Genomic DNA, 18,817 nt, shown 5'->3' with positions numbered 1-18,817 from the left:
AAGGTGTATCAGTTGGGAGGTTTTCAGGTGGACACCTATCAACTAGATTGAACCAGCTACTCTTTGCATATAGGCCACCCCACAGCCATCATAGAGTAACAGCTTTTGATCACTATAGGCATAGGCTGGATTGGATATGGCAACCTGGAGATGAAATCCTCTGCAATGTCCCACCAGCCAGCCATCCCCTCTGCCATCCAGTCTTTCTACCAGCCAAGGTTTAAATCTGCTAAAGCAAATGTATTCTGTCTGTTCAGAGAACAACTTCGCTGCCACTGGAACTTGCCCACGGCCAGTAGAGTGAACACCCGGTGAAATGTTTCAAATCGCTGTGCCCTCAGCACTTCCCCATGTCATCAGACTACCTCAGGACTAAGGCTGCATTTATTTATTGGAACCTAGCTGAGGTTTTTTGGTCATTGCTTCATTCCCCACCATTTCCAAGCTCTTCCTGGTTCGGTGTTTTCTTCCACCTCATCTTTTATTCCACACAGCTTTTAAACAGGCTTTTTTCGTTGACAGTATCTCGTTACTTCATCACTTTTAAGTGCTCATTGGTTACTGAGGTTTTAGGGCCCTTTCCATTCCTTAGCATTGGAAATCCTCCCCAGCTTTCCATCTCCAAATTCCTCCTTCCACTGCCTGTGCCCCTCTTCTTCCTACTCTCTCACTCCCTTCCCTCACTAAGTCACACAGTCAAAACCACACCATGAGTTCTCTAAACAGTGGTTCTCAACCTATAGTCCCCGGACCCCCGGGGTCTGTAGACTATGTCTAAGGGGTCTGTGAAAGGTTGTTGTTACTGTAGAACTGTCATTTTCAACCAGGGGTCTGCAGACTATGTCTAAGATTTCCAAAGGAGTCCACGCCTCCATCTGAAATATTTTAGGGGTCCGCAAATGAGAAAAGGTTGAGAACCACTTCTCTAAACTTTTTTTTAAATTTTCTGCTCGTTCCGGGCTCTCTTCATTCAACATAACTCCAAATAAGTCTGTTAATTCCCAATCAGACTGCTGTGATATCGACTGCATTGCAGGCATATTCTAACACTCTTTAATTAGCTTTCTCTTATTTTATTCAGCATAAACTCTGCATCTCTCTCTTCTCATTATCTAACCCATTCCTTTCTATCAACTTGTGGTCCCCAGTCTAGCTGGTTCAAAACTGGAGAGCTATGTTTAATCCCCATCCCCTCCTCCCCATTCAATTTTCTCCCTTTGCAGTTTTTTTAAGTCATCTTTTCTTTTCTTTTTCTGCTTTTTTTCCACTTTCCAAGAGGCTGGGCTTTCTTTCAGTCCTAGAGCCCTCCTATTTCCCCCTGCCCATGTGTTATTTCCCCTGGATGCCTGCCTACCTTTACTCTGAGAGTTTGAGGAGGATCCAATACACTTAGTAATCTGCCAGCTATTCCAGGAGGTATCTAAGGAGGCTGACAGGAGGAGTCTGAAGGTCTCTCTTACAGCCAGTGGCAGCTATGGTCTGATGTTGCAAACCGTCTCTCTTTTTTCACACTCACATATAGTACTCTTCAACTGTGCTGCTGCTCCTGCTGCCACTGTCTGAAAGGAACCTGACATACCACACAGGGAATTTTGATTTCTTCTGGGGGGGACCAAAAAAAAAAAGGCTGGAAAACCCATCTGGAGGCTGTGAAGAAGACATACAGTAATAGCAAGAAGTGGCAAGCCCTTTCCTTCTTAAACACAAAAAAGGAGAAAACATAACTTCACTGCCAGGTGTATGGGACTTAGATTCTTGAAACACTGCACTGAACTGTTGAAGGTAATGTATAGCACTTTCATCCATCATCTCTGCTTTGGTATTTTTTAACCTTTCTTTTTCTTTCCTCAGTGCCCTAAGGAAGCAGGGTACCGATATTTGGATTGGTTGTTTCCCTGGTGGGCAGAGGTTGGAGGATATGAGGGAATTTGCTAACAGAGCGATCCCAAACTTCTCTAATAAGTTCCACTCACGCACATGCACAGCTCCAGCAAGAGAAAAGTTTTCCTAGAACGTAAATATTGTTCAAGGTTGCCAGGAGCACTTTCTGGATATTAAACCTACAGCCAGAAGTGGCAACTATGTATTGAGTTTGTTGGTTCCCTTAGCAAAAAAAAAAAAAAGCTTAGTGTCTGGTTTTAAAGAAAGCCCTGCCAAGATCAACAGGTGGGAGTGGAGGAGGGGGGGTTAGTTTTTTTCCCCCCTCCTCCCAAGCGACCCCCTAAACCCTGAATGTCTCTTTAAGACTGATTTCAGCTGACAGCTGAGCACCGAGGACAGTTCTCACACTGATGATGAGCACTGTGGGAAGGAGTTGCTACTTTTTCTTTTCTTTATAAATGTCCTAACCTGGGTTTATTATTATTATTTATTATTATTATTTATTATGATGTTCCACAGAGGGTAAAGGGAATAACTTAGTTAAAGGACTGTTGAACCCTGCATAGGGGATCCCTGGTACATGAGTTCATCCCAGCAATGGGAATAAAAAGGGATTGGATCCTGAAGGTGTGCACACTGCTCGAGTAAGAGTCATGGCAGCTGGAACTGAGCAACCTGTAGTGAAAGAGGCAGCAGAGATGCTAAGAGCCTCTCTAAGGACCTGCCTCTTTCTGAATGAATGCACAGACAGAGTTTATTCTGAGCAATAGTCTGCAGGGAATGCAGGCTTCGTGTATTCATTTCTCCCAAACATTATCAGCATTTTCTCCTTAAATCAGTTAATTGCTTTTAAAAGTTTTCATTTAAATCTGATGCCAAATAAAAATCTTCCCACCGAATGCTGCGGAAAGCCTGCTCCGGTTTAACTCTTTCCTTCTGAGCTTTCTGGCCAAGCACTAAAACCTTTAGTTTGTAAACTTTAATGTTCACCAAATGCCATTGGTTTTAGTCTGCAAAAAGGAAAAAGAATTCCCAAAGGGCAATAGCAAGGGGGGTTGCCGAGCCTCCCTCGCTGCTTTTGTTTTTTTATTTGTTCGGGGTTTTTTCAAACTACTGATCAAGAAAACCCAGGTAAGGGTCTTTGGCTCTGAGGGAGGAAACAATCATTTGGGGACTGACCTTAGTAGATTTTTCAGACTCTTCACCCACCCAATGGCATCACATGAATCTGGAAGTTGAGCTACTGGCCTAATTCCAGTAAGAGTTGCTGATTTACAACTTTAACATCTGGGGAAGCAAACGTTGATCTGTAGAAAGCTTGGGTATCTCTGAACTAATCCTCTCTCGTTGGCATTGCTGGTTGCTCTGGATGAGTTATGCCACACATAATCTGATCTTTTTTATATTAAATTCCCATGCTTGCTATAAGTAGATATCTTGACTGATTCTGTCTATAGAGTGACAGATCAAAGTGGTTATTTCCCCCCTCACTGAGACATTTCAAGTTGGTGTCAGAGTGCTGGCGGGGGAGGGAGACATACTATAGAAGCAAAGGTGTTGCTTGCTCACATACTTCTCAGGTTAGGTTTGGAGGCTGGATTCAGGCAGCTGGAGAAGTCTGAAGATTTGCATACACCGACTGTCTGTTCTCAGTAACATGCACAGCCTTTGCAGGGGGGAGGGGGGTCCATCTGTTCCACTGGAACTACTATTTAATGTTCCCTGTAATCAACTCCACCTACAGCAGCAGTTACTTGACAGCGGCACAAAGTCTTGGACAATCAGTGGGGAAAGAAAGCCGAGAAGACAGGAAAGTGAGGGAGTGGGGAAAGGGAACATGAAAGAGAGAGACTAACTCAAAAGAGCATTAAATAACATTTAACAGGCACCTGTGCTTTACATCTTCAGAACAAATAGGAATTCACCACTACTACACTCTTATGTAATTAGAATGGGAAAGTAAAGTGTCGGGGCAGGTGTGTGTGGGGGGGAGAGAATGGCTAATACCCAATAAAACAATGTAAGAAAAGATTAATACATATATAAGTGATGGGGGGAACCCAAGTTATTCATGGCTTGTTCAGTGCTCTGATATCTAACCAGGGATTCATACAGTAGCCTGAAGTCTGGGGGAAACAAATGTGTTATAGTTTTTCCCTTCTGTGGTGCAGATCTTCAGCCAGTGTAAATTGGCTTCAATTGACTTCTTTGGAGCTACTCCGATTTACACCGGCAGAGGATCTAAGCATGTCTGCATTCAGCTGGGTGCTACAGGGGCACCGTCCCATTTTAAAAATCAACAGGATCCTTCTAAACATAACAAGGCCTCTTTTCCCCTTACCCCCTCCTGCCTCGTCTGCCCCCTTCCCTTTGCAGGGTTAGAGCAGCGTGTTCTGCTCCCACAAGATGATGCCAGTCTTGCCTGGTCTCCCTCCACCCACTCCAATTTCCATGCGCTGAACAAACTGGTCTGTGTGTGCAGTTCACAGCCAGCTTCCTAGCAGCAGCAACAACAAAAGCCGTGTTCATGGCAGGGTCTGGACCACATACAGTGCCAGAGCTCAGCTGCTGCAGAGCCGCGCAGAACATTCAGGGCCATTTACAGAGTGAAAGGGAGAGAGAGAAGGAAAAGAGAGGGAGCCGTTATATAAAAAAATACTTGAGCCCAGTGAAACAACGGAAACCTTACAGTTTACTTTTAAAAACTCAGAGCCTCCTTGTGAAAGAGCAGAACAGCTCAGCCTGTGTGTGGAGCTGATCTGCGGGCTCCGGCTGCATGTACAAGGGGAGAGTGTGTGTGTGAGTGGCTCTCTCTCCCTCGCTTTCAATGGACTTACAGTATACACCTAAAGAAGCTTTTTGTTGGGCTCATGAATGGATGTGCTGGGGGGAGGCATTTGTAACGGTCACCATCCAGCTTTTTAGATTCTCTTCACATTGAGGCTTTGCCTGGGTTTCTTATTTGTTTGTTTGTTTTTGAATAAAAATTTCCACTTCTTCCCTGTAAGATGCTGCATCTCCTTCGGGATCAGTTTGCCCTTTGCACACATTGCTCAAAGCTGGTCCAGACTAGAGAGGGCACAGGGTGTGTATATGTGTGTGGGAGAATAGTAGGACATTTGGCTTCAATCCCAAATGATGCCCAAAAGCCTCCATGGGCCTTAGCTTGGAAACCCCCAGGCTGTTGACTGGCAGGCAGGCAGGCGGCTTCTCTCCAGCTATTAGAGTTTCCTCCTCCACTTTACAAACCCATCCCTGCTTGAACTTTGTTGGCTTTAATGGACTTACATTAGAGATGGAGCTAGCCCATTACCTGATTAATCTTCATGAGTCTCCATGAGGCAGGTAGATATGTTATTGCCCTCCATTGGGGGAGGGATAGCTCAGTGAGCATTGGCCTGCTAAACCCAGAGTTGTGAGTTCAAACCTTGAGGGGGCCATTTAGGGATCTGGGGCAAAAATTGGGGATTGTTCCTGCTTTGAGCAGGGGGTTGGACTAGATGACCTCCTGAGGTCCCTTCCAACCCTGATATTCTATGATTCTATAATTTAGCAGATGGGTAAATCTGAGGTAGAATAAGGTGAAGTAACTTGCCTAAGACAGGTTTCAGAGTAGCAGCCGTGTTAGTCTGTATTCGCAAAAAGAAAAGGAGTACCCGTGGCACCTTAGAGACTAACAAATTTATTAGAGCATAAGCTTTCGTGAGCTACAGCTCACTTCATCGGATGCATGATCCGATGAAGTGAGCTGTAGCTCACGAAAGCTTATGCTCTAATAAATTTGTTAGTCTCTAAGGTGCCACGGGTACTCCTTTTCTTTTTGCCTAAGACAGGAGAAGAGGGTCAGAGTCAGGGCATAGAACAGAACTTTGGTGTTGCTGGTTCTCAGACCCATGCCTGCTGTCCTCAGCTGAAGCCACTTGTTAGTGGAGTTTGCATGTTTTCCATGGTGCTGCATTTCACTGTGTCTCACTAGAGAGACCCTTGGGAGGGGAGAATCTAGTGTGTGTTTGGGAATCGATTGGTGATGACTAAGCGAAGGGGACCGAGCAATGTCACTTTGAGAGGAAGAGGTGACAGTGGAGAGGAATGGGAGGCTATGGCATGTGCTTTAGGTTTGGACTTTCTGCTTTGCAGTCATTAAGTTTCACCAGCCAAGGCATCACTGCAAGTTCACTAAGGCCGGCATTCCGGACTCTGATGTAAGCTAGAGAAAAGCTAGGTGTCTTGCAGTAAGAGGAACCTTAGGGGAGGAGCAAAATTCTGAGATAAACTATATGTGGGCTCCTCCCTTTCTCCCCTCCCTGCCCCCAGACTAGCAAAGCAGTGTGAAAAAATATAATCAACACTGATAACCCTGAAGCTGGTTAGCAGGAAGGCTTACACCATGTGGAGGTGTGGTTATTATTATAAGGGATTTTGGTGAGGAGGTGTCTTGAGAAAGGGATGTCTGTGCTATAGGGCTTGGGAGGTGTGTTTGTTATTATTATAGATAAGGGCCCCATTGCGCTAGGTGCTGTACAAATAGAACAAAAAGATGGTCCCAGTTATCATAGTGTTACCAGGCAATGATACTGGAGTGAAGGTTGTTCGAAAGGACTTTGGTGTAATATGCGTCTAGAAGAAATGAGGCGATACAGACCTTTCTCCTATAGCCCCATGTGCTTATACAGAAAGCCCAGTGGCACAGGCAGTATCGGGGGACAAATGAAGGAGCATTTATGAAGTGAAGGCCGATGTAGAAAACCTCCTTGTCTTTTAGATAGAAAATATGTGTGACAGGAAACTATTTGGTGGGGCAGGGAGTGGCTATAGTTAGGCTGGAGAGGGTTGAAACTGTCTGTTGAATCATGGCCAATAAACTAGCTTACATTAGGAAAAAATATGGAACGTAAAACCGTCATGCTCCAAGGCATAAGGCAACCACTAACTGCCTAGTGTTGGAAGAAACTTCCTCCTCAGCAGTTTATTCCATATTTTTCCATGATGGGAGCTTTATACTCCAAAGCTTTTCATGCTGACCACTGTCAGAGACAGGATATTGGCTTAGACGGACCATTTGTTTGATCTGAGATGGCAATTCCTATGTGCCTATGGCTTCTGGAATGACATGGGTTAGCATCAGTCAGAGGTCTCGGAGACTTTGTGTTCAATAATGTAGGCAAGAACAGAAGGAAGGGAGGATTTATCTGACACAGCCCAATGAGTAACAGCCTTAAATTAATGAAGAGGGACTTTAGATTAGATAAGAAGTTTAATTTGATAACGGAACAGCTTCCAAGGGAAGGCACTTGAGGACAACCAAGGGAATCATCCAATGTGAGATTAGACAGCAAACTGAAAAGGGCAAGAGTCAGAAGATACCTGGTGCGAACAAGCACTTCATGAAACAGGTGGAACTGAACAGTGAGTCCCCTCCATCTGGAGTCCTTATTCTTCATCAGCATCTGCTCCTGGAGCCTCTGTTTAGAAGGTGGAGTAATCTGTAACTCTTTCCTACATGGAACTTGCATTTATTTACTCAATAAATACCCTGTAACAGCATAAGAAATACTGACCACTGCAGGTCATTACACATGGTGGTCTGTTGATTTCAATGGATTGCTCTAGATTTACAGCACTGTAACAAAGCGGCAGTAGGTCCAAAATTAATAACCATTGCATGATCGGCAACATACTTTCAAGATCAGCAATAATCGAGTAGTTCTGTTATTAGAAATTATAGGATAGTTTCCATGTAAATGATAACCTGCCATTGTTATTTAGCTTGTAAATAATACCTAGGTCTGTATAGTATTTGGTGTGTCAATAATACCCTGCTGCTCTATAGGATTTAGCCTGTAGCTAATACTTGATACTCTACAATAGTGATTACCTTTCCATTCTATCCTAACTGGCTTGGAAATAATATCCTTTCCCTCTATTGGAAATTACACCCTGCTGCTGCTGCATAGAATCTGGCCTGTAAATAATACCCTTCCCTAGTATAGTATTTGGTTTTTAAATATTATCCTGTCCCTGTATAGAACTTGGCATGTAAATGTCACCCTGTCCCATATAAATACTTGGTGAGTAAATAATATAGTACCATTGCTGTATAGTAAATGATACCATTCCAATCTATACTGCTTGCCCTATACATAATACCCTGCTGCTTTATGTAGCATTTATTGTATAAATAATACCCTGCTGCTTTATAGTAATTGATATGTACATAGTACCCCGTGGCTGTGTAGTGCTTGGTCTGCAATTAAGAATAGTACCTGTCATCAGATAGTTTGTGGGCTACAAATAATCATAGAATCGTAAGACTGGAAGGGACTTTGAGAGGTGATCTAATCCAGTCCCCTGCGCTCATGGAAGGACTAAGTATTATCTTGACCATTCTTACCTCGAGGCAGTATAGTATTTGAAGTGCAGATACTTAGTCTACACTGGTGGGGGAGGGGGGATCAATCTAAGATACGCAAGTTCAGCTATGTGAATAACGTAGCTGAAGTCGACATACTTAGATCTCTCACTGTGGTGTCTTCACTGCGATGAGTCAACTTCTGATGCTCCCCCATTGACTCCGCCTGCACCTCTCGCCGAGGTGGAGTACCAGAGTCAACGGGAGAGCACTCGGGGGTCAATTTATCTCGTCTAGACTAGATGCGATAAATTGACCCCCACTGGATCGATTGCTGCCCGCCAATCTGGCGGGTAGCATAGACATACTCTTAGTAAAGGGCTCCCACCCAAACACTGAGAACGTAGGCCACTGAGTATTATTTGCACCCTGTATGTATTCTAAATGCATCCTGGAGGGTCAAGAAATGCACTCAGAACCTATGGTCACAGCACCATAGAAATGCCTACAATATATATAAATGACCAATTGAGGAGGATATCATCTGGGCTTGAGCTCAACAGCCAAGTCAGTGCAGCAGCCTGGCTCTGCCTTCAGCTGTCCTTGCTGTCCCTGTGACATGGCTGAGCCAGAGTAGTAGGGAGGCAGACATGTTATAACAACGCTGCTGGGTCCCCAAAGCTTTTCTATCAGGCTTTTCATTTCCCTTGCTGTATGTTTGCAGATATGATGTGATTGTGTGGGATATTGCAGGGACAAGATGAGGTCACGGGATATTTCTCCACCTTGGACCTTTTCTAGCTGGTCCTTTTCCATCCTATGTTGTGTCTTTCTGCTTTTGGAATCAGATTGCCACTGGAAAAGAGCATTGGGCCTAATCAGTACTTGGATGGGAGACACCTCTGCTCTCCCTCCCACGGGAACCCCAGAGTGCTACAGTGAGTGGTTCAGTAAGGGACACTCTTCCCTCTGAACCAGCACGAAATGCAATGCCTCAGCGCAGTATTCATGGGACTGAACTGCTGGACCTTCCATCTCTCAGGTGAGACATAAAACAGGGGTCTTGACCATTCAAGGTCCTTAAAGACCCCTTGCTACTTTACCAAAGAGTCGGGACATTAGCAGTTCTCTCATCAAATTCCAGCTTGGGTAATTACATTTTGTCTTTCTAAAGTGATTCTTTACATTTCAACTGAACATAGTCTTCATCCTATCATGAATGGATGGGTTGTGTGGCTATTCAACAACAGCAGTGTTCCACCCCAGAGATAGCTATATTTCACTGGGAAGGCAAAGTGATTCCTGTAATGTTTAGAAAGCTCTTGGGCTTCTGGTTTGCTACAGGAGAGAAGGCATTCCACTTTAAGTAGCACTCAGCTCAGTGTCAATCTCCTCAGGCTTCTGGAAATATCTAGTTCACACTGGGTATGCTCAGAAGCTCATCAAAGATATGCTCCCCATCTCATTTGCAGTTATTCCCATACTAGTAATTTGACACCCACCTTTCCTTCCACTACGCCCTTTAAAATTATTTTAATTCATCAGTCTGAGACTCTAAGGCAATACCTACAACTTTGAAATAACATAGGGGAGAAAGACTTGGTGGATTTGAAATACTTATTGAATCAGTGATTGTTTATTTCTGTCCCATATGTGTCTGGATGATTTTTTCAGGACACTGCCACTAAGATGACTCACTCCAAGTGGATTATGTTGTGACATCAACCCAGCGCTATTTGCATTTGTGATGGCAATGCCTGCAGTGATTCTGCACTGCGTGACCTTAGGGATGCAGCTGCCTGTTATGGTTCTGCTGGCTTTTGTACAGTTTTTTATTCCCTTACCTATTCCTAGCACAATCACATATGCACCTGTAATTTTTTTTAATTTGTTGTTAACATCATCAGATATCTGGGATAGCCTGATGGTTCCCTCTGTCTGCTTCCGCAGCATATGATTGTGGCTCTGGTCTGGTTTAATGCTTCCAGCTCTTATCTATCTGTTCTCCGTAGAATGGCTGCTCAGTTGTCAGGCTGAACAGTGGTTGTGTATACTTGTAACGACGCTGGTTCTGTCGGGACCCAACTGAGAGTGACAATTCAGGACAAATTGCTTAAAGAAGGGCAGTTACAGCCCACGGCTGGGGTTTTTCCACCTCTAAGGCAAACCAAACCCCAGACAGAGAGGACTTTGGTTTTACCCCACTGGCTAACCACAAGTCACACAAGCAATTCCCTTTGATACCCCAGTTTCCCAGTATCACCACCAGTGCCATGGGGACAAATGGTTATGAAAACCAATGCCCTAGTAAAAGAAAAAAGGTTCTTTCGATCCCGAAGGACCAAGCCCCAGACCCAGGTCAATATACAAGTTAGATCTTACTTACAAATCACACTGTTGCCAATCTTTTAGAATCTAAAATCTAAAGGTTTATTCATAAAAGGAAAAAGATATAGATGAGAGCTAGAACTGGTTAAATTGAATCAATTACATACAGTAATGGCAAAGTTCTTAGTTCAGAATTGTAGCAGTGATGGAATAAACTGCAGGTTCAAATCAAGTCTCTGGAGTACATCCACAGCTGGGATGGGTCATCAGTCCTTTGTGTAGAGTTTCTGTTTGTAGCAAAGTCCCTCCAGAGGTAAGAAGCAGGATTGAAGACAAGATGTAGGAGCTGCAGCAGCTTTTTATAGTCTCTTGCCATGGGTCTCTGCTTTCTTTGTCCCAAGGACAAGCTGTCCATCACATGGCCTGGAAAAAGCTCAGAGTTCTGTCCATAGGAATGACCCTGCATACCTTGCTGAGTCACAAGGTGTATCTGCAAAAAGAAAAGGAGTACTTGTGGCACCTTAGAGACTAACAAATTTATTTGAGCATAAGCTTTCGTGAGCTACAGCTCACTTCATCGGATGCATTTGGTGGAAAATACAGTGAAATGCATCCGATGAAGTGAGCTGTAGCTCACGAAAGCTTATGCTCAAATAAATTTGTTAGTCTCTAAGGTGCCACAAGTACTCCTTTTCTTTTTGCGAATACAGACTAACAGGGCTGCTACTCTGAAAGGTGTATCTGCCTTCTCTCAATGGGTCAGTTGTATAGCTGATGGTCCTTAATGGGCCATCAAGCAGCCTAGGCAGTGCTGACACCAACTTGTCTGGGGTGTCACCCAGAAGCATAGCATAAGTTTGAAATACATACAGTATAGAGCCAATATTCATAACTTCAACTACAAAAATGATACACATATACAGATAGCATAATCATAACCAGCAAACCATAACCTTGTTTTAGACACCTTATTTGACCCTCTTTATACAAGATTTGGTGCCACTATAGGACCTTGGTTGCAACAATTATCTATACGGTCCCAGTTCATATCAATAACGTTACAATACTATTATAGTAGCAGTTTTGTTTCTATTGCCTTTCTTTCAGCTGTATCTGTAAGACTGGTATTTGCTTTGGTTGAAGTAATCATATCAGCTATCTGAGCTCTCATCCCAGCACAGAACTCTTTCTCATGTACACCTCTTCTGCCAATGTAAATCAACAGAGGGGTGTAAAGGGGCCTTAATGTAACTGAGAATCCGGCCCAATGCCTTTTGCCTTTTATTTACAGTCTCCAGTACCTTGATGAGAGAGATGTATTTAAATGAGCAGTTATTAAAATGAATCTCATTGGGGCTTGGGTGCTTAACTCCCTTAGTCTCCTTTAAAATCTCAACCATAATAATTTCTTACTTAAATATAGCCTGTTGGTATAGTGGTAGCTCCCATTTGCCTCAATCAGGATGTCATTGGACCAGGTGTCATTGTTTTGACCACTGTAAAAACATATGGGGAGATATAGTCCCTGCCTCAAAGAGTTTCTAATCTTCTTTCCCCAGTTCTTCCCCTTTTGTTAAGACATGGTCCACCTCAATTTTGCTTTTTTTAGGCCATCTAGGTAAAATTGTTAATTTCAGTTTGTTTAAACTGGAGTTGAGTGAATAATTGATTTTTTGTTTCAGTGGCCAACATGAAAAACTGAAAAAATTGTTTCAAGCCAAACAAAATAAGCTTCTGGATGTTTTTTACCCTTTTTTTTTTTTTTGCTTGTTTTTTTTAAATAAAGCTAGCTGAATTTTGAAATGAAATGTCATTTCAAAATGAAAAGTTGAAATGTTTCATTTCGAAAATGTCAAAATGACACATTTTGATTTTTTTTAACTTTTTGCTTTTTTGTTTTTTCAGCCAAAATTATTTGCTGAATTTAACCCACAACTGCATTTCTCAGTTGACAAACTGTTTGTCCTAAAAATTTCATCTTGTTCGGTTTAAAACTGGCCTCTTTGAGTTTCAATTTGAAATCTAATTTTGAAGTAGTTATGGGCATGTGCTTCACTGTATTTCATATTCATCAGTTTCTTTTATGGGTGGCCTTGATCTGGTTACTTCCCTGCTAACGGAATTTGCAATGTGTAGTTCCTCATCTTATCTATATTCATTCTGAGAAATCAGATCTTTGCAGCCTCAATGCCATATTTTGAATTCTAACTCGTGTGAAAGATGAAGAATTTTTTAAACAAAATTTAAAGTACTTTGTGATTGGTTTCTTTTCTTTCTCATATGCAAAACTTAGCAAAATCTTTAGGGTCTACTGATGCTTCTGTAATATATATTGCCAGAATTGAAGATAACCAAATACAATTGTCATAATTTCCTCTTCAATTTAGGCACAGTTTATTGCTGTCATGTTCTATTCTGGAACCTCCAGGCAAATGCAATTGGTTACTCCTCCGGCATAAACTATGCACTTCTTCTTTCGGCAGATACCTCTACTGACAGTGCAACAGGCTTAGTTAAATGCTACTATTTTAAACCTGGTGAATTGGTGAGTTGTGATTTTAGTTGCTCAAATATCTCTTATATCTGACTTCTTAATGCAAGGTTATGCCATTTTCCAGCAGCTACTTTAAAGGATTGGGGCCAGATTTACAAATGTGTTTAGGCATCTATAGATGCAGATAGGTGCCTAGTGGGATTTTCAAAAGTGTCTGGCTGCCCAACTTCCCTATCTGCCTCTTCAGGTGCCTAAATAGCTTTGAAAACCTGGCCACTATTGACCAGATTGGAAATTAATTTTACTAAATGCTTTAACATCCCCATAAATCTCCATGGATCTATTTTATCCTGTAGTGTGTGCATTTTAGCTATTGCTATTGTTATATCTGAATCAGTAATCAATCTCTAATTATGTCATGCAGGGGTGACTTCTGTTAGACCAATTGTTGTGGTTGTTTAATGTTCAGTGTTAAATATCTTTCACTTGCTCTCAGCAATACTCACCTAAGCCTTCCGTTGTCTCCTTTAACATCACTAACCCACATTCAAACCTAGTACATTAGTGGTGAGATTCTGTGCTGTTCCTCTCAGAGTGGGGGAGGGAGAAGGGCTGTGGTGTCTTTAGGCCACCATGCTCCCTCCTGATCCTGGACTGCTCCAGGAGTGGGAGAGGCCTTGGGCATAATTTAAACAGCCCTCAGGGCCTGTCTCAGTGATGGCAGCCTTGCCAAGTTGCAGCTCTGCAATGTTGTAGCCTTACTTCCAACATGGCCCTCCAATCCTCTCACCTATAGTTGCCACCTCTGAGGTACAAAACTGTGTGCCGTCCAGGATGTCCCTGAGCCCATAAAACTGGAGAGCTGCCAGCATGTACTGAGCACCCTTACAGATTTCCCAGGACAGCTACCTCAAAAAAGAGGTGATCTTGGGAAAACCTGGACAGGTGGCAATCCTGTCACACCTCCAATATCCCACCTACAATAGGGCTTGCAAGGGTATCCTTGGGAGGCAGTAGTACAGCTGTCTCTGCAGTGCCTATACCAGGGAACTCCTTTCCCAGCCAGATATGAGGCTTTTAATGCCTCTGTACAGCACTCTGGCCCCAGAGGTACTGGAGCAGGGCTGACTATCTTACCCTATATCTTTAACACCTCATAATCCCTCAGAGAGCTGCAGCGAGTCTTTGAAATATCTCAGGGACAGAACTAATACCAAATGGCGTTCACTTCAATTTATAATACGTTTGTGTTAAAAGTCACTAGTTTAGAGCATGACACATCTAATTTTATTTGCCAGAATGCATGTTCTGTATCTAATACTAAAAATATTTGTGCTTCTGAGAGTTTAGTTGCCACTTTCTTGGTAGTTTTTATTGGATAATGTCCATATTTCATGGCTTCATTTAAATTACATAGAGCAATGCACATCCATGACTTACGTGTCTTTTCTATCATAGCCATAGAACTGATCCAGTTTATAGGTTGTACTATCTTTTCAGTAACTCCTAACTTTTCTATATTATCAATTACAGTTTCTAACTTTATCTGCTAAGACAAATGGGATTTGCCTTTGTGAATGGACCTTTAGAGTTAATGACTTTTCTGTCTTAATATAGGAATCTCCATCCCAACTTTCTAGGTCTCAGAATTCTCTAAGTGGACTCCTTTGAGGGCTCTGTAGCAATTACAGGAAACAACTTCTAATAAAATCATGTCTAGATCAATTTGTAGTCCTAAAACAGAGACCAAATACTTCTACCATTGAAGTAAATCACAACATTCCTATTTTCAATGGAGATAGGATCAGGCTACCAGGTAATTTACCTGCCTTTATCCTTTGGAAATTTAAGTGAGTCTGTTTTTTAAAATAAATTGTAATTATTACTTGTCCTCATCCTAGCATTTTAAGTTCTGATCTGAAACAAGCTTTACTTCAGATTTCTATACTGCTTCTGTAGCTACAGTATTGTATATTTTCTTTGGAATAACACTGTAGCTTACGAAAGCTTATGGTCAAATAAATTTGTTTGTCTCTAAGGTGCCACAAGTACTCCTTTTCTTTTTTGCAAATACAGACTAACATGGCTGCTACTCTGAAAACTGCAGGGTGCCTCAGTATTCCATTTAAAGGATCATCTCTGCCATTAATGTTTAGGTGTATTTGCCAATTTGAAACAAGAAAAGGAGTACTTGTGGCACCTTAGAGACTAACAAATTTATTAGAGCATAAGCTTTCGTGAGCTACAGCTCACTTCATCGGATGCATTTGGTGGAAAAAACAGAGGAGAGATTTTATACACACACACAGAGAACATGAAACAATGGGTTTATCATACACACTGTAAGGAGAGTGATCACTTAAGATAAGCCATCACCAACAGCAGGGGGGGGAAGGAGGAAAACCTTTCATTGTGACAAGCAGGTAGGCTAATTCCAGCAGTTAACAAGAATATGCTCTAATAAATTTGTTAGTCTCTAAGGTGCCACAAGTACTCCTTTTCTTTTTAAGAATATCAGAGGAACAGTGGGGGGTGGGGTGGGAGGGAGAAATACCATGGGGAAATAGTTTTACTTTGTGTAATGACTCATCCATTCCCAGTCTCTATTCAAGCCTAAGTTAATTGTATCCAGTTTGCAAATTAATTCCAATTCAGCAGTCTCTCGTTGGAGTCTGTTTTTGAAGCTTTTTTGTTGAAGTATAGCCACTCTTAGGTCTGTGATCGAGTGACCAGAGAGATTGAAGTGTTCTCCAACTGGTTTTTGAATGTTATAATTCTTGACATCTGATTTGTGTCCATTCATTCTTTTACATAGAGACTGTCCAGTTTGGCCAATGTACATGGCAGAGGGGCATTGCTGGCACATGATGGCATATATCACATTGGTAGATGCGCAGGTGAACGAGCCTCTGATAGTGTGGCTGATGTGATTAGGCCCTATGATGGTATCCCCTGAATAGATATGTGGACAGAGTTGGCAACGGGCTTTGTTGCAAGGATAGGTTCCTGGGTTACTGGTTCTGTTGTGTGGTGTGTGGTTGCTGGTGAGTATTTGCTTCAGATTGGGGGGCTGTCTGTAAGCAAGGACTGGTCTGTCTCCCAAGATCTGAGAGAGCGATGGCTCGTTCTTCAGGATAGGTTGTAGATCCTTGATGATGCATTGGAGAGGTTTTAGTTGGGGGCTGAAGGTGATGGCTAGTGGCGTTCTGTTGTTTTCTTTGTTGGGCCTGTCCTGTAGTAGGTGACTTCTGGGTACTCTTCTGGCTCTGTCAATCTGTTTCTTCACTTCAGCAGGTGGGTATTGTAGTTGTAGGAATGCATGATAGAGATCTTGTAGGTGTTTGTCTCTGTCTGAGGGGTTGGAGCAAATGCGGTTATATCGTAGCGCTTGGCTGTAGACAATGGATCGAGTGGTATGATCTGGATGAAAGCTAGAGGCATGTAGGTAGGAATAGCGGTCAGTAGGTTTCCGATATAGGGTGGTGTTTATGTGACCATCGCTTATTAGCACTGTAGTGTCCAGGAAGTGGATCTCTTGTGTGGACTGGTCCAGGCTGAGGTTGATGGTGGGATGGAAATTGTTGAAATCATGGTGGAATTCCTCAAGAGCTTCTTTTCCATGGGTCCAGATGATGAAGATGTCATCAATGTAGCGCAAGTAGAGTAGGGGCATTAGGGGACGAGAGCTGAGGAAGCGTTGTTCTAAGTCAGCCATAAAAATGTTGGCATACTGTGGGGCCATGCGGGTACCCATCGCAGTGCCGCTGATTTGAAGGTATACATTGTCACCAAATGTGAAATAGTTATGGGTCAGGACAAAGTCACAAAGTTCTGCCACCAGGTTAGCCGTGACACTATCGGGGATACTGTTCCTGACGGCTTGTAGTCCATCTTTGTGTGGAATGTTGGTGTAGAGGGCTTCTACATCCATAGTGGCTAGGATGGTGTTTTTAGGAAGATCACCAATGGACTGTAGTTTCCTCAGGAAGTCAGTGGTGTCTCGAAGATAGCTGAGAGTGCTGGTAACGAAGGGCCTGAGGAGGGAGTCTACATAGCCAGACAATCCTGCTGTCAGTGTATTTGCCAATTTGAAACAGTTTGCTTTACAGTCACTGTACTTACAAGGGGTTCTGTGTTGCTGCCTTGATGTTCTCTTAGAATCTGGATACCTTTGGCTTTAACTGCTCCCCGTACCTTTGGGAAAACAATATTTTCTGTTGCACTTTATGGCATATTTCACCAAATGCAGAGCTACTTCTTGGTTCATGTTCTCAACCACATCTCATGCATAGGATTTTTTTCCTTCCCTCTCAGAAAACCCTCTATTACTATATAATTGCTCATCTGGTTTCCTTCATTCCTAGCTTTCTCTTTTTGAAATGATGCTATATGGATTTTGCTCATTCCATATCAAGTTCACTCCATGTCTATACTACAGGTATTATACTAGCATACCTATAGCACTGTAGCTATGCCAGCATAACCCCGTAGTGTAGACACAATCTGCAGTGACGAAAGGGGTTTTTCCTTCACTCTAGGAACACCACCTCCCCCACCACCTCCCCCAGTAGCTTGGTTGATGGAAGCTACGCAAGCAAGTAGGTTGCCATAGCTATGATGCTCAGGAGTATGAATTTTTCACACCCCTGAGTGCTGTAGCTATAGTGACCTAAATTTTAACTTTAAGCCAGGCCTCAGAACCCAAATCTTCACTTCACTAATTTCATGGGTTCTACAAATGTTCATGGCTTGGTACAACAATCTGTTGGGGTTCCCAGAGCTCTGAGCCACTAGCCTCAGCAAATGAGAGCTTTGTCACCTCCTTGACACACCAGCTGTCTGTCTTGCCAGCAAATTCTCCAGGATTCTGCCAGACCAGACCTTGCCTCATCAGGTAACAGTCAGTGAACACCAATTCCCAAGTTCCTCACATCTTACTCTTCAGTGCTCACCACCTCTTATTGTAGCACCCCCAAACCCTTATCAAGTTTGCTGCTCCTTTAAAGAGACAGAACACACCAGCTGATTAACTTAATTGGGGTTGACAAACCCTCCATTTCAATCAAAGGACTGAATTGGTTTATGGAAAAAGTTAAACAAGTTTATTAATAAAAGGACATAGGTTAAATGATACCAACTATAAGGAATAAGGCTAGAAATGGTTACAAACAAACAAAAGTAAATACACTTCCAAGACTAAAATTCAACTTAACAAACTAGAGTCTTTTGTTCAAAGACATTTTTCTTACTGCAGTCATTCTTCCTGCATGTTTGGCCAGTTCTTCGGTCAGGACCCAACACTCAGAACTCAAAGCACTTGGTTTCTTTTGACTCTTCGTGTCCCCTTCCTTTATAGTCCAGTAAACCTTTGAAATGTATCCTTCAAAAAGTAAGCCCGGACCAAGTTTCTCTCTCATTCTGGGGCATAGCTGCTATGCTATCTTCTTCCCCGCTTGATAGCTTTGTTTACTTTATATGTAAATGTATCTTCATTATCTGTGCTTGACAACCAGGCTGGTCAGACAAGCAAATACACGTTCCTTTGTTTAGGGCAAACTGGGCTTATGCATTGCTTGCCAACCACATTTTAGGAACATAATTCTAGCGCATATGTATAACTCTTTGTATACACCTGTACATATACCACACAATGATTTCCAGGACCAGCATATTACCAGGTTGTATATGATACAGATTATGACAACAGTGTGTTAGGTGTAGTATGTCAGGCCTGACAAGAGTTGCTGATACAGAGTAGTGAACCA

General features: G+C 42.6%; 1 protein-coding gene across 2 annotated transcripts in view; it reads left to right on the top strand.

The window, feature by feature from the left end:
• Positions 1-986: 986 nt before the first annotated feature.
• The window catches only part of ACAN (aggrecan), a 79,312-nt gene continuing 61,481 nt past the window's right edge, over positions 987-18,817 (top strand). Inside the window, exon 1 of one of the 2 annotated variants that reach the window (XM_038419156.2) lies at positions 987-1,782. The gene's annotated coding sequence lies outside the window, so the exon portion shown is untranslated. The remainder of the gene's footprint in view (positions 1,783-18,817) is intronic. The other variant, XM_043493980.1, reaches the window with a different exon arrangement.

The sequence above is a fragment of the Dermochelys coriacea genome, chromosome 10, assembly GCF_009764565.3.
Source record: "Dermochelys coriacea isolate rDerCor1 chromosome 10, rDerCor1.pri.v4, whole genome shotgun sequence".
Lineage (NCBI taxonomy): Eukaryota > Metazoa > Chordata > Testudines > Dermochelyidae > Dermochelys > Dermochelys coriacea.
This window is presented reverse-complemented; position numbering and strand designations above follow the sequence as displayed.